Raw genomic sequence first — 15,716 nt, forward strand, 5'->3', positions numbered from 1 at the left:
GTTTCTTCCTTCTTCTTCCTCTTCTCTATGGGTTTCTTCCTTCATCTTCCTCTTCTTCTCTATGGGTTTCTTCCTTCTTCTTCTTCTTCTCTATGGGTTTCTTCCTTCCTCTTCCTCTTCATCTCTATGGGTTTCTTCCTTCTTCCTCTTCTTCTCTATGGGTTTCTTCCTTCTTCTTCCTCTTCTCTATGGGTTTCTTCCTTCATCTTCCTCTTCTTCTCTATGGGTTTCTTCCTTCTTCTTCCTCTTCTCTATGGGTTTCTTCCTTCCTCTTCCTCTTCATCTCTATGGGTTTCTTCCTTCTTCCTCTTCTTCTCTATGGGTTTCTTCCTTCCTCTTCCTCTTCTCTATGGGTTTCTTCCTTCATCTTCCTCTTCTTCTCTATGGGTTTCTTCCTTCTTCTTCTTCTTCTCTATGGGTTTCTTCCTTCCTCTTCCTCTTCTCTATGGGTTTCTTCCTTCTTCTTCCTCTTCTTCTCTATGGGTTTCTTCCTTCATCTTCCTCTTCTTCTCTATGGGTTTCTTCCTTCCTCTTCCTCTTCTCTATGGGTTTCTTCCTTCTTCTTCCTCTTCTCTATGGGTTTCTTCATCTTCCTCTTCTTCTCTATGGGTTTCTTCCTTCTTCTTCCTCTTCTTCTCTATGGGTTTCTTCCTTCCTCTTCCTCTTCTTCTCTATGGGTTTCTTCCTTCTTCTTCCTCTTCTCTATGGGTTTCTTCCTTCCTCTTCCTCTTCTCTATGGGTTTCTCCTTCCTCTTCCTCTTCTTCTCTATGGGTTTCTTCCTTCTTCTTCTTCTTCTCTATGGGTTTCTTCCTTCTTCTTCCTCTTCTTCTCTATGGGTTTCTTCCTTCCTCTTCCTCTTCTCTATGGGTTTCTTCCTTCCTCTTCCTCTTCTTCTCTATGGGTTTCTTCCTTCTTCTTCCTCTTCTCTATGGGTTTCTTCCTTCCTCTTCCTCTTCTCTATGGGTTTCTCCTTCCTCTTCCTCTTCTTCTCTATGGGTTTCTTCCTTCTTCTTCTTCCTCTTCTCTATGGGTTTCTTCCTTCTTCTTCCTCTTCTCTATGGGTTTCTTCCTTCTTCTTCCTCTTCTTCTCTATGGGTTTCTTCCTTCTTCTTCCTCTTCTTCTCTATGGGTTTCTTCCTTCTTCTTCCTCTTCTCTATGGGTTTCTTCCTTCCTCTTCCTCTTCTTCTCTATGGGTTTCTTCCTTCCTCTTCCTCTTCTTCTCTATGGGTTTCTTCCTTCCTCTTCCTCTTCTTCTCTATGGGTTTCTTCCTTCCTCTTCCTCTTCTTCTCTATGGGTTTCTTCCTTCCTCTTCCTCTTCTTCTCTATGGGTTTCTTCCTTCTTCTTCCTCTTCTTCTCTATGGGTTTCTTCCTTCTTCTTCCTCTTCTCTATGGGTTTCTTCCTTCATCTTCCTCTTCTCTATGGGTTTCTTCCTTCCTCTTCCTCTTCTCTATGGGTTTCTTCCTTCATCTTCCTCTTCTCTATGGGTTTCTTCCTTCTTCTTCCTCTTCTCTATGGGTTTCTTCCTTCATCTTCCTCTTCTCTATGGGTTTCTTCCTTCATCTTCCTCTTCTCTATGGGTTTCTTCCTTCTTCTTCCTCTTCCTCTCTATGGGTTTCTTCCTCCTTCCTCCTCTTCTCTATGGGTTTCTTCCTTCTTCTTCCTCTTCTTCTCTATGGGTTTCTTCCTTCTTCTTCCTCTTCTCTATGGGTTTCTTCCTTCATCTTCCTCTTCTCTATGGGTTTCTTCCTTCCTCTTCCTCTTCTCTATGGGTTTCTTCCTTCTTCCCCTTCTTCTCTATGGGTTTCTTCCTTCTTCTTCCTCTTCTCTATGGGTTTCTTCCTTCATCTTCCTCTTCTCTATGGGTTTCTTCCTTCCTCTTCCTCTTCTCTATGGGTTTCTTCCTTCTTCCCCTTCTTCTCTATGGGTTTCTTCCTTCTTCTTCCTCTTCTTCTCTATGGGTTTCTTCCTTCTTCTTCCTCTTCTTCTCTATGGGTTTCTTCCTTCATCTTCCTCTTCTTCTCTATGGGTTTCTTCCTTCCTCTTCCTCTTCTTCTCTATGGGTTTCTTCCTTCTTCTTCCTCTTCTTCTCTATGGGTTTCTTCCTTCTTCTTCCTCTTCTCTATGGGTTTCTTCCTTCTTCCTCTTCCTCTCTATGGGTTTCTCCCTTCTTCTTCTTCCTCTTCTCTATGGGTTTCTTCCTTCCTCTTCCTCTTCCTCTCTATGGGTTTCTTCCTTCTTCTTCCTCTTCTTCTCTATGGGTTTCTTCCTTCTTCTTCCTCTTCTCTATGGGTTTCTTCCTTCTTCCTCTTCTCTATGGGTTTCTTCCTTCCTCTTCCTCTTCTTCTCTATGGGTTTCTTCCTTCTTCTTCCTCTTCTCTATGGGTTTCTTCCTTCTTCTTCCTCTTCTTCTCTATGGGTTTCTTCCTTCCTCTTCTTCCTCTTCTCTATGGGTTTCTTCCTTCCTCTTCTTCCTCTTCTCTATGGGTTTCTTCCTCTTCCTCCTCTTCTCTATGGGTTTCTTCCTTCCTCTTCTTCCTCTTCTCTATGGGTTTCTTCCTCTTCCTCCTCTTCTCTATGGGTTTCTTCCTTCTTCTTCCTCTTCTCTATGGGTTTCTTCCTTCTTCTTCCTCTTCTCTATGGGTTTCTTCCTTCCTCTTCCTCTTCTCTATGGGTTTCTTCCTTCTTCTTCCTCTTCTCTATGGGTTTCTTCCTCCTTCCTCTTCCTCTCTATGGGTTTCTTCCTTCTTCTTCCTCTTCTCTATGGGTTTCTTCCTTCTTCTTCCTCTTCTCTATGGGTTTCTTCCTTCTTCTTCCTCTTCTCTATGGGTTTCTTCCTTCTTCTTCCTCTTCTCTATGGGTTTCTTCCTTCCTCTTCCTCTTCTTCTCTATGGGTTTCTTCCTCCTTCCTCTTCTTCTCTATGGGTTTCTTCCTTCTTCTTCCTCTTCTCTATGGGTTTCTTCCTTCCTCTTCCTCTTCTTCTCTATGGGTTTCTTCCTTCCTCTTCCTCTTCTTCTCTATGGGTTTCTTCCTTCTTCCTCCTCTTCTCTATGGGTTTCTTCTTCCTTCTTCTTCCTCTTCTTCTCTATGGGTTTCTTCCTTCTTCTTCTTCCTCTTCTCTATGGGTTTCTTCCTCTTCTTCCTCTTCTCTATGGGTTTCTTCCTCTTCTTCCTCTTCTCTATGGGTTTCTTCCTTCTTCTTCCTCTTCTCTATGGGTTTCTTCCTCCTTCTTCCTCTTCTCTATGGGTTTCTTCATCTTCCTCTTCATCCCCATGAGTTTCCCTCCTCTTCCTCTTCAGCTTCTCCTCCTCCTTCATGCCAAGACCTGACCTGCAAGGACAAGTGTGAGATGGTCAATGGACAACCTAAATGCATCCAAGAGACCTTCTCAACCTGTTGGGCCACCGGCGACCCCCATTACTGGACCTTTGATGGTCACCCCTTTGACTTCATGGGCACCTGTACCTACACCTTGACCAAGACCTGTGATCCAGACCCAACCATTCCCATCTTCAGCATTGAGGCCAAGAACGAGCATAGGGGCAACCTAAAGGTGTCCTATGTTGGCTCCATCACCATCCGTGTCTATGGGGTGACCATTGTGGTGGTCAGGTCGGAGAATGGTATAGTGAGGGTAAGTCAACCTATAGGAACAATGCATTGGAAGGGTCTTCTCCAACCTCAATGAGCTCATTGGTCTTCCTTGGTATGGAAACCCATTATATGGGTTGGAATGACCATGGAGACTTCAGGAAGACCATGGAGACATAAGGAAGACCATAGAGACCAATTCACTCTGGTTCTGCTTGTAGAAGACACCTCCAAAGACCTCAAATCCTTCAATTTTACCCCATTTTTGGGGTGTTTTTTGGGGTGTTTTTTGGGGTGTTTTTTGGGGTGTTTTTGGGGTGTTTTTTGGGGTGTTTTGGGGCTGTTTTTTGGGGTGTTTTTGGGGTGTTTTTTGGGGTGTTTTTGGGGTGTTTTTGGGGTGTTTTTTGGGGTGTTTTTTGGGGTGTTTTTTGGGGTGTTTTTTGGGGTTTTTTTGGGGGTTTTTTTGGGTTGTTTTTTGTGGGTGTTTTTGGGGTTTTTTTGGGGTGGTTTTTGGGGTTTTTTTGGGGTTTTTTGGGGGGTGTTTTTGGGGTGTTTTTGGGGGTGTTTTTTGGGGTGTTTCACGGCATTTCCATCCTCCTCCAGGTCAACAACCACCGCTCCCACCTCCCCATCACCCTCTCCAATGGGAAGCTCCATCTCCACCAACGGGGTCGGTCCATGGTCCTCCAAACAGCCTTCAGGCTCAAGGTCCTCTATGACTGGAACTCTCGCGTGGTCCTAAAGCTTCCCAGTGTCCTCAATGGCAAAGTCTGTGGCTTATGTGGCAACGCCAATGGTGACCCTATAGACGATGCCCTCAAACCCAATGGGGACATGGCACAGGACGAGGTGGAGCTTGGCACGAGCTGGAAGGTGACCAATGAGAGCCGTCGTTGTTGGGACCATTGCGATGGAGCCTGTGGTCGTTGCCATAGGGACGAGGTGGCCATATACCAGAATGAGAGCTGGTGTGGGATGATGACCCAACATATGGGGCCCTTCCATACGTGCCACGACACCATAGACCCCAAGGTCTATATGGACAACTGCATCTATGACCTGTGTGTCAATGATGGGATCCATACATTGCTGTGCCAGGCACTGGAAGCCTATGCAGATGGGTGCCAAGAGGAAGGGGTCACCATTGGGGACTGGAGGACACCAGCGCGGTGCCGTGAGTAGATACTGGTGGGGCCCAAAGGTTCCCATTGGGTGGGTATGGAATGGGGGGGATCAATGGGGTGGTGGGATGGGAATGGGGAGGAAGGGGAATGGGGCAATTCCCATCCTACAACAACCCCATTGTGTCCCATTCAGCCACAACCCCATTGTCCCATCCCACCCCAACCCCATTATCCCATCCCACCATAACCATTGTGTCCCATCCCATCCCAACCCCATTATCCCATCCCACCATAACCATTGTGTCCCATCCGACCCCAACCCCATTATCCCATCCCACCACAACCATTGTGTCCCATTCAGCCACAATCCCATTGTCCCATCCCAATACAACCATTGTGTCCCATCCCACCCCAACCCCATTATCCCATCCCACCCCAACCCCATTACCCCATCCCCCCATAACCATTGTCTCCCATCCCACCCCAACCCCATTATCCCACCCCAACCCCATTATCCCATCCCACCATAACCATTGTGTCCCATCCCACCCCAACCCCATTATCCCATCCCAACCCCATTATCCCATCGCACCCCAACCCCATTACCCCATCCCCCCATAACCATTGTCTCCATCCCCTCCACAGCCCTCCCCTGCCCCACAAACAGCACCTACACCCTATGCGGCCCCCCCTGCCCCACAACCTGCAACCCTACACCGGTACCCCCCAACTGTGACCCCACAACCTGCATTGAGACCTGTGAGTGCCACGAGGGCTTCGTCCTGGACCTCAACACCTGCATCCCACAACACGAGTGCGGTTGTGTCTTCGATGGTCTCCTCCATGGCCCCAATGAGGTGTTTTGGGGTGACCCCAATTGCACCCAACGGTGTCATTGTGACCCATTGCTCCATAGGGCTCTATGTCAACCGTCCCATTGCCGCGATGGAGAAGAGTGTAGGGTGGAAGGGGGTATCCAAGACTGTTACCCCAAGACCTATGGGACCTGCTCCACTATTGGGGTCACCCATTATGAGACCTTCGATGGGGGGAACTTCACCTTCCAGGGGTCCTGTGTCTACCAACTGGTTGGGGTGTGTGGGGCCAGCCAAGGGCTGGTTGACTTCCAGGTGTTGGTGCAGAATGGACATGGACAGGATGGGTTGTCCTCCGTTGCTATGGTGATGGTCAAGGTCTATGGTACAACCATCGCGGTCAAGAGGGACCATCATGGTAAAGCCCTGGTGGGTGTTATGGGTCTTACTTCATCTTCTCCTCCTCCTCAGTCCATCTATTGCATCCATTGAAGGGTCTCCTTCAACCCCATTGAGACCCATAGATTGGGGTTGGAAGTCAATGGGGTAACGTGGTCAACCACATAGAAGTCAATGGGGTCAACCACATAGAAGTCAATGGGGTCAACCACATAGAAGTCAATGGGGTCAACCACATAGAAGTCAATGGGGCAACGTGGTCGACCACATAGAAGTCAGTGGGGTCAACCATATAGAAGTCAATGGGGCAACGTGGTCGACCACATAGAAGTCAATGGGGTCAACCACATAGAAGTCAATGGGGTCAACCACATAGAAGTCAATGGGGCAACGTGGTCGACCACATAGAAGTCAATGGGGCAACGTGGTCGACCACATAGAAGTCAATGGGGTCAACCACATAGAAGTCAATGGGGTCAACCACATAGAAGTCAATGGGGTCAACCACATAGAAGTCAATGGGGTCAACCACATAGAAGTCAATGGGGTCAACCACATAGAAGTCAATGGGGTCAACCACATAGAAGTCAATGGGGCAACGTGGTCGACCACATAGAAGTCAATGGGGCAACGTGGTCGACCACATAGAAGTCAATGGGGTCAACCACATAGAAGTCAATGGGGCAACGTGGTCAACCACATAGAAGTCAATGGGGTCAACCACATAGAAGTCAATGGGGTCAACCACATAGAAGTCAATGGGGCTGTGTGGTCAACCACATAGAAGTCAATGGGGTCAACCACATAGAAGTCAATGGGGCAACGTGGTCGACCACATAGAAGTCAATGGGGTCAACCACATGGAAGTCAATGGGGCAACGTGGTCGACCACATAGAAGTCAATGGGGTCAACCACATAGAAGTCAATGGGGTCAACCACATAGAAGTCAATGGGGCAACGTGGTCGACCACATAGAAGTCAATGGGGCAACGTGGTCGACCACATAGAAGTCAATGGGGCAACGTGGTCAACCACATAGAAGTCAATGGGGTCAACCACCTAGAAGTCAATGGGGTCAACCACCTAGAAGTCAATGGGGCAACGTGGTCGACCACATAGAAGTCAATGGGGCAACGTGGTCGACCACATAGAAGTCAATGGGGCAACGTGGTCAACCACATGGAAGTCAATGGGGCAACGTGGTCAACCACATAGAAGTCAATGGGACTGTGTGGTCAACCCCATAGAAGTCAATGGGGCAACGTGGTCGACCACATAGAAGTCAATGGGGTCAACCACATAGAAGTCAATGGGGCAACGTGGTCGACCACATAGAAGTCAATGGGGCAACGTGGTCAACCACATAGAAGTCAATGGGTTTATGGGATTGTGGTTATGGGGTTGTGGTTATGGGGTTATGGTTATGGGGTTGTGGTTATGGTGTTGTGGTTATGGGGTTATGGTTATGGGGTTGTGGTTATGGGGTTATGGTTATGGGGTTGTGGTTATGGGGTTGTGGTTATGGGGTTATGGTTATGGGGTTGTGGTTATGGGGTTGTGGTTATGGGGTTGTGGTTATGGGGTGATGGTTATGGGGTGATGGTTATGGGGTTATGGTTATGGGGTTATGGTTATGGGGTTGTGGTTATGGGTTTATGGTTATGGGGTGATGGTTATGGGATGATGGTTATGGGGTTGTGGTTATGGGGTGATGGTTATGGGGTTGTGGTTATGGGGTTATGGTTATGGGGTTATGGTTATGAGGTTATGGTTATGGGGTTATGGTTATGGGGTTGTGGTTATGGGGTTGTGGTTATGGGGTGATGGTTATGGGGTTATGATTATGGGGTTGTGGTTATGGGGTTATGATTATGGGGTTATGGTTATGGGGTTATGGTTATGGGGTCATCCTCCTCTCCATCTCCATGGGTTGGTTGGGGTCAAGGTGATGGAGGATTGAGTCTTGGACCCCAAACGATGTCTTCCTATTGCCTTTCACCCCCAGATCAATGACCTATTGATCAACCTCCCCTATGACCATGGGGACAAGGTCTCCATCTCCAGACATGGCCTAGAGGCCATAATAGAGACTGACTTCGGCCTCACCATCACCTTCGATTGGCTAAGCCAAGTCCTGGTCTCAGTGCCCAGCACTTACTCCAGTTCCTTATGTGGCCTCTGTGGCAACTACAATGGGGACAGTGAGGATGAGGAGGAGATGATGAAGAACAGCACCTATGGAGCCCAATGGAAGGTGATGGACACCCCAGGTTGTATGGAGCTATATGGGGTGGAATGTCCCCATAGAGGACAAGAGGAAGACTATGAGATGAGTTGTAGGGTCCTATATGAAGCCAATGGACCCTTTGGAGCTTGTCATGCCCATGTAGATGCCACCAAGTACTTCCTAAGCTGTGTCCATGATTCCTGCCTATTCCCACATTGGGAAGAGCTGGAATGTCCCATTATAGCCCAGTATGCTGCTGCTTGTCAAGCTGCTGGTGTCCCCATTGGCCTATGGAGGACTGAGGACTTCTGCAGTAAGTTGGGGTCAATGGTTGGGTTTGGGGTCGTCCATGGTTAGGGGGGGACAAGGGGAGCATTAAACCCTATAGAGGTGGAGGAGAGAGGGGGGGTCCCATCCAGTATATAGGTTAACCCATTATCCCCATCCCAATGACCAGTAACCCATCACCCCCAATGACCAGTAACCCATCACCCCCATCCCAATGACCATTAACCCATCACCCCCATTCCAATGACCATTAACCCATCACCCCCATCCCAATGACCAGTAACCCATCACCCCCATTCCAATGACCAGTAACCCATCACCCCCAATGACCAGTAACCCATCACCCCCCAATGACCAGTAACCCATCACCCCCCAATGACCAGTAACCCATCACCCCCCAATGACCAGTAACCCATCACCCCCCAATGACCATTAACCCATCACCCCCATCCCAATGACCATTAACCCATCACCCCCATTCCAATGACCAGTAACCCATCACCCCCATCCCAATGACCAGTAACCCATCACCCCCATTCCAATGACCAGTAACCCATCACCCCCATCCCAATGACCATTAACCCATCACCCCCATCCCAATGACCAGTAACCCATCACCCCCATCCCAATGACCATTAACCCATCACCCCCAATGACCAGTAACCCATCACCCCCCAATGACCATTAACCCATCACCCCCATCCCAATGACCATTAACCCATCACCCCCATTCCAGTGACCAGTAACCCATCACCCCCCAATGACCAGTAACCCATCACCCCCATCCCAATGACCAGTAACCCATCACCCCCATCCCAATGACCATTAACCCATCACCCCCAATGACCAGTAACCCATCACCCCCAATGACCAGTAACCCATCACCCCCATTCCAATGACCATTAACCCATCACCCCCATTCCAGTGACCATTAACCCATCACCCCCATCCCAATGACCAGTAACCCATCACCCCCAATGACCAGTAACCCATCACCCCCATTGCAATGACCATTAACCCATCACCCCCATCCCAATGACCATTAACCCATCACCCCCCAATGACCATTAACCCATCACCCCCATCCCAATGACCAGTAACCCATCACCCCCCAATGACCATTAACCCATCACCCCCATCCCAATGACCAGTAACCCATCACCCCCAATGACCAGTAACCCATCACCCCCATTCCAATGACCAGTAACCCATCACCCCCATTCCAATGACCAGTAACCCATCACCCCCCAATGACCATTAACCCATCACCCCCCAATGACCATTAACCCATCACCCCCATCCCAATGACCATTAACCCATCACCCCCATCCCAGTAACCAGTAACCCATCACCCCCATTCCAATGACCATGAACCCATCACCCCCATCCCAATGACCAGTAACCCATCACCCCCCAATGACCAGTAACCCATCACCCCCATCCCAATGACCAGTAACCCATCACCACCATCACCACCATCACCACCATCACCATTACCACCACCATCACCACCATCACCTCCATCACCTCCATCACCTCCATCACCACCACCACCACCACCCCATAGACCTCCACTATATGGGATGGGCTTCCCTGCTCCTCACACTCTCCTATCCCATTACCAGACATCTCCTGCCCCCCAAGAAGCCACTATGATCCCTGCTCCTATGGCTGCCCCCCAACCTGCACCTCCATCACCACCTCCATAAGATGCTCCATGAAGACCCATTGCCATGAGGGTTGTGTCTGTGACCAAGGCTTGGTCCTCAGCGGCGACGAGTGCGTCCCCATGTCCCAATGTGGTTGTCACCATCAGGGCTTCTACTATAGGGCCAATGAGACCTTCTACCCATCCAATGAGGAGAGGTGTCATTGCCAAGCTGGTGGCACCATTGAATGCCAAAGGATCTCATGTCCTGGTGGTGGTGAAGGACAAGTCATCAATGGGGTCTTCCAATGCCAAAACACCTCTTGTATTGGTGAAGGACAAGTCATCAATGGGGTCTTCCAATGCCAAAACATCTCATGTCCTGGTGAAGGACAAGTCATCAATGGGGTCTTCCAATGCCAAAACACCTCTTGTATTGGTGAAGGACAAGTCATCAATGGGGTCTTCCAATGCCAAAACACCTCATGTCCTGGTGATGGACAAGTCATCAATGGGGTCTTCCAATGCCAAAACACCTCTTGTATTGGTGATGGACAAGTCATCAATGGGGTCTTCCAATGCCAAAACACCACACCAAGGACCTGTATGGCCACCGGTGACCACAGTTACATGTCCTTTGATGGGTTGACCTTCACCATGTCTGGTACCTGCTCCTATGTCCTCACTGAGACCTGTTCTGGTGACCTGGACCCGTTTGTGGTGAGGATCCAGAAGGATGTGAGGCACAAGAAGAAGGTCTCCGGTATCCATATGGTGACCATTGAGGTCTATGGGATCACGGTGACCATGGTGCAAGGCAGGAGGAGTGTGTTGGTAAGGTGGTGGTTGGAGGTCAACCACATTAAGGTTGTGGTGGGGAGGGATAGGGGTTCATATTGGCATTGCCATGGGGTTGGATGGGCACAGCTCCATGATGGTGGTGACCATCATCATCTATGGGTTCATATTGACCTTGCCATAGGGTTGGATGGGCACAGATCCATGATGGTGGTGACCATCATCATCTATGGGTTCATATTGACCTTGCCATGGGGTTGGATGGGCACAGCTCCATGATGGTGGTGACCATCATCATCTATGGGTCCACCATCATCACCTATGGGTTCATATGGACCTTGCCATAAGGGTTATAGGGATGCAGATCCATCCATGGTTGTCCACCATCATCATCTATGGGTTCATATTGACCTTGCCATGGGGTTGGATGGGCACAGCTCCATGATGGTGGTGACCATCATCATCTATGGGTCCACCATCATCATCTATGGGTTCATATTGACCTTGCCATGAGGTTGGATGGGCACAGCTCCATGATGGTGGTCCACCATCATCATCTATGGGTTCATATTGACTTTGCCATAAGGGTTATAGGGATGCAGATCCATCCATGGTTGTCCACCATCATCATCTATGGGTTCATATTGACCTTGCCATGGGGTTGGATGGGCACAGCTCCATGATGGTGGTGACCATCATCATCTATGGGTTCATATTGGCATTGACATGGGGTTGGATGGGCACAGGTCCATGATGGTGGTGACCATCATCATCTATGGGTCCACCATCATCATCTATGGGTTCATATTGGCTTTGCCATAGGGTTGGATGGGCACAGCTCCATGATGGTGGTGACCATCATCATCTATGGGTTCATATTGACCTTGCCATAAGGGTTATAGGGATGCATCTCCATCCATGGTGCTCCACCATCATCATCTATGGGTTCATATTGACCTTGCCATAAGGGTTAGATGGGCACAGCTCCATGATGGTGGTGACCATCATCATCTATGGGTTCATATCCACCTTCCCATAAGGGTTATAGGGATGCATCTCCATCCATGGTGCTCCACCATCATTATCTATGGGTTCATATTGACCTTCCCATAAGGGTTAGAGGGGCACAGCTCCATGATGGTGGTGACCATCATCATTTATGGGTCCACCATCATCATCTATGGGTTCATATTGACCTTGCCATAAGGGTTAGAGGGGCACAGCTCCATGATGATGGTGACCATCATCATTTATGGGTCCACCATCATCATCTATGGGTTCATATTGACCTTGCTATGGGGTTGGATGGGCACAGCTCCATGATGGAGGTGACCATCATCATCTATGGGTTCATATTGACCTTGCCATAAGGGTTATAGGGATGCATCTCCATCCATGGTGTTCCACCATCATCACCTATGGGTTCATATAGACCTTGCCATAAGGGTTAGGGTGATGCATCTCCATCCATGCTGCTCCACCATCATCACCTATGGGTTCTCCCCATTCCCACCTCCATACCCTCCTCCTTGGACCTCATTGGTGTCTCCATCTCCTCCTATCCAGGTGGACTCCATATCCCACCACCTCCCGACCATCCTAAACCATGGTCAGATCCAGATCCACCATCATGGGATGGGCATCCTGCTCCAGACCAGCTTTGGCCTCATGGTCCTCTATGACCTCCTCCACCACATCATGGTCACGGTGCCCATTGGCTACCGTGGCCACCTCTGTGGCCTCTGTGGCAACTACAATGGCCATGAAGATGATGATCTCCTCCTCCCCAATGGCCACAGTGCTCCCAATGCCACAGCCTTTGGCTCTGCATGGAAGACCATTGACGACCATTGCCTTGACCATTGCCCCCATGACCAATGTCCCATCTGCATGGAGGAGAAGGTGGTTGCCCTCCATAGACCCAACTATTGTGGTCTCCTGGTGGCCCCAAATGGACCTTTTGGCTCTTGCCACCACCTCATTGACCCACATCCATATGTCCAAGCTTGTGTCCATGATGTTTGCCTTGCTGATGGGGACACCGATGTCCTATGTAGGAGCATCCAGAGCTACTCCATTGCTTGCCAAGAGGCTGGTGTCACCATTGGGGCATGGAGAAGACCATCGTGGTGCCGTAAGTGGTGGTCGTGGTTGTCCATGGCCCTAAACACCTCTCATTGGGGTCCATTGAAACCAGTATGACCAGTATCTAAAGGGGGTTGGAGATGGAGGTCAATGGTGACCATTGATGGTGCTCTGGTTGTCTTACCCCCAGTACAACCAGTATCTAAACGGGTTGGAGATGGAGGTCAATGGTGACCATTGATGGTGCTCAGGTTGTCTTACCCCCAATACAACCAGTATCTAAGGGGGGTTGGAGATGGAGGTCAATGGTGACCATTGATGTTCTCCGGTTGTCTTACCCCCAGTACAACCAGTATCTAAAGGGGGTTGGAGATGGAGGTCAATGGTGACCATTGATGGTGCTCAGGTTGTCTTACCCCCAATACAACCAGTATCTAAGGGGGGTTGGAGATGGAGGTCAATGGTGACCATTGATGGTCTCCAGTTGTCTTACCCCCAGTACAACCAGTATCTAAAGGGGGTTGGAGATGGAGGTCAATGGTGACCATTGATGGTCTCCGGTTGTCTTACCCCCAATACAACCAGTATCTAAAGGGGGTTGGAGATGGAGGTCAATGGTGACCATTGATGGTCTCCGGTTGTCTTACCCCCAATACAACCAGTATCTAAAGAGGGTTGGACATGGAGGTCAATGGTGACCATTGATGGTGCTCAGGGTGTCTTACCCCCAGTACAACCAGTATCTAAAGGGGGTTGGAGATGGAGGTCAATGGTGACCATTGATGGTGCTCCGGTTGTCTTACCCCCAATATAACCAGTATCTAAAGGGGGTTGGAGATGGAGGTCAATGGTGACCATTGATGGTCTCCGGTTGTCCTCCCCTTGTCCCCAACACCCCATAGCTCCTGTTCCCATCACCATTGACGTTGTCCCCCCTCTTCCAACCCCACATTGGGGTCACCCCCATGTCTTCCATTGCAGCCCTCAAGTGCCCGACCCACAGCAACTACTCCCTTTGCCCCCAATACTGCCCCATGAGCTGTTGGAGGCCTGGAGATGCCTCCAGGTGTCCTCAGGGCTGTATGGAAGGATGTCAATGTGACCATGGGTACCTCTATGATGGTCATGGATGTGTCCTTGAGGAGCAATGCGGATGCTTTGTGGATGGGGTGTACTACAAGGTAGGAACCTTCTCATTCTGGGGGTATTTGGGGGGTTCTTCATCAGTGGGACCCATTTGGGGTGCATTGGATGGTCCCAAAGCTCATTGGAGATGGGAGATTCCACATCCCATATGAAGGAATGGGATGGGTTGGGATTGATGGACCATGGACCAATGGAATGGGTTGGATGGACCATGGACCAATGGAATGGGTTGGATTGGACCATGGACCAATGGAATGGGTTGGATGGACCATGGACCAATGGAATGGGTTGGGATTGATGGACCAATGGAATGGGTTGGATGGACCATGGACCAATGGGATGGGTTGGATTGGATGGACCATGGACCAATGGAATGGGTTGGATTGGACCATGGACCAATGGAATGGGTTGGATGGACCATGGACCAATGGAATGGGTTGGGATAGATGGACCATGGACCAATGGAATGGGTTGGGTTGGATGGACCATGGACCAATGGAATGGGTTGGATTGACCATGGACCAATGGAATGGGTTGGATTGGATGGACCATGGACCAATGGAATGGGTTGGGATAGGATGGACCATGGACCAATGGAATGGGTTGGATGGACCATGGACCAATGGAATGGGTTGGATTGGATGGACCATGGACCAATGGGATGGGTTGGATGGACCATGGACCAATAGAATGGGTTGGATGGACCATGGACCAATGGAATGGGTTGGGATAGATGGACCATGGACCAATGGGATGGGTTGGATGGACCATGGACCAATGGAATGGGTTGGATTGGATCATGGACCAATGGAATGGGTTGGATGGACCATGGACCAATGGAATGGGTTGGATGGACCATGGACCAATGGAATGGGTTGGATGGACCATGGACCAATGGAATGGGTTGGGATAGATGGACCATGGACCAATAGAATGGGTTGGATTGATGGACCATGGACCAATGGAATGGGTTGGATTGGACCATGGACCAATGGAATGGGTTGGGATAAGATGGACCATGGACCAATGGAATGGGTTGGATGGACCATGGACCAATGGAATGGGTTGGATTGGATGGACCATGGACCAATGGAATGGGTTGGATGGACCATGGACCAATGGAATGGGTTGGATGGACCATGGACCAATGGAATGGGTTGGGATAGATGGACCATGGACCAATAGAATGGGTTGGATTGATGGACCATGGACCAATGGAATGGGTTGGATTGGACCATGGACCAATGGAATGGGTTGGGATAGATGGACCATGGACCAATGGAATGGGTTGGGATAGATGGACCATGGACCAATGGAATGGGTTGGATGGACCATGGACCAATGGAATGGGTTGAATGGACCATGGACCAATGGAATGGGTTGGATGGACCATGGACCAATGGAATGGGTTGGGATGGACCATGGACCAATGGAATGGGTTGGATGGACTATGGACCAATGGAATGGGATGGGATATATGGACCATGAAGCCCTCAAGATGCTTCCCCCATCCCTCTATGGTCGCCCCCATTGAATCCAATGGGGTCGCCCCATTGAACCCAACCCAACCTGGTTCTCCTGTCCCCATCC

The sequence above is a fragment of the Melopsittacus undulatus genome, chromosome 26 (assembly GCF_012275295.1).
Source record: "Melopsittacus undulatus isolate bMelUnd1 chromosome 26, bMelUnd1.mat.Z, whole genome shotgun sequence".
Classification (NCBI taxonomy): Eukaryota; Metazoa; Chordata; class Aves; order Psittaciformes; family Psittaculidae; genus Melopsittacus; species Melopsittacus undulatus.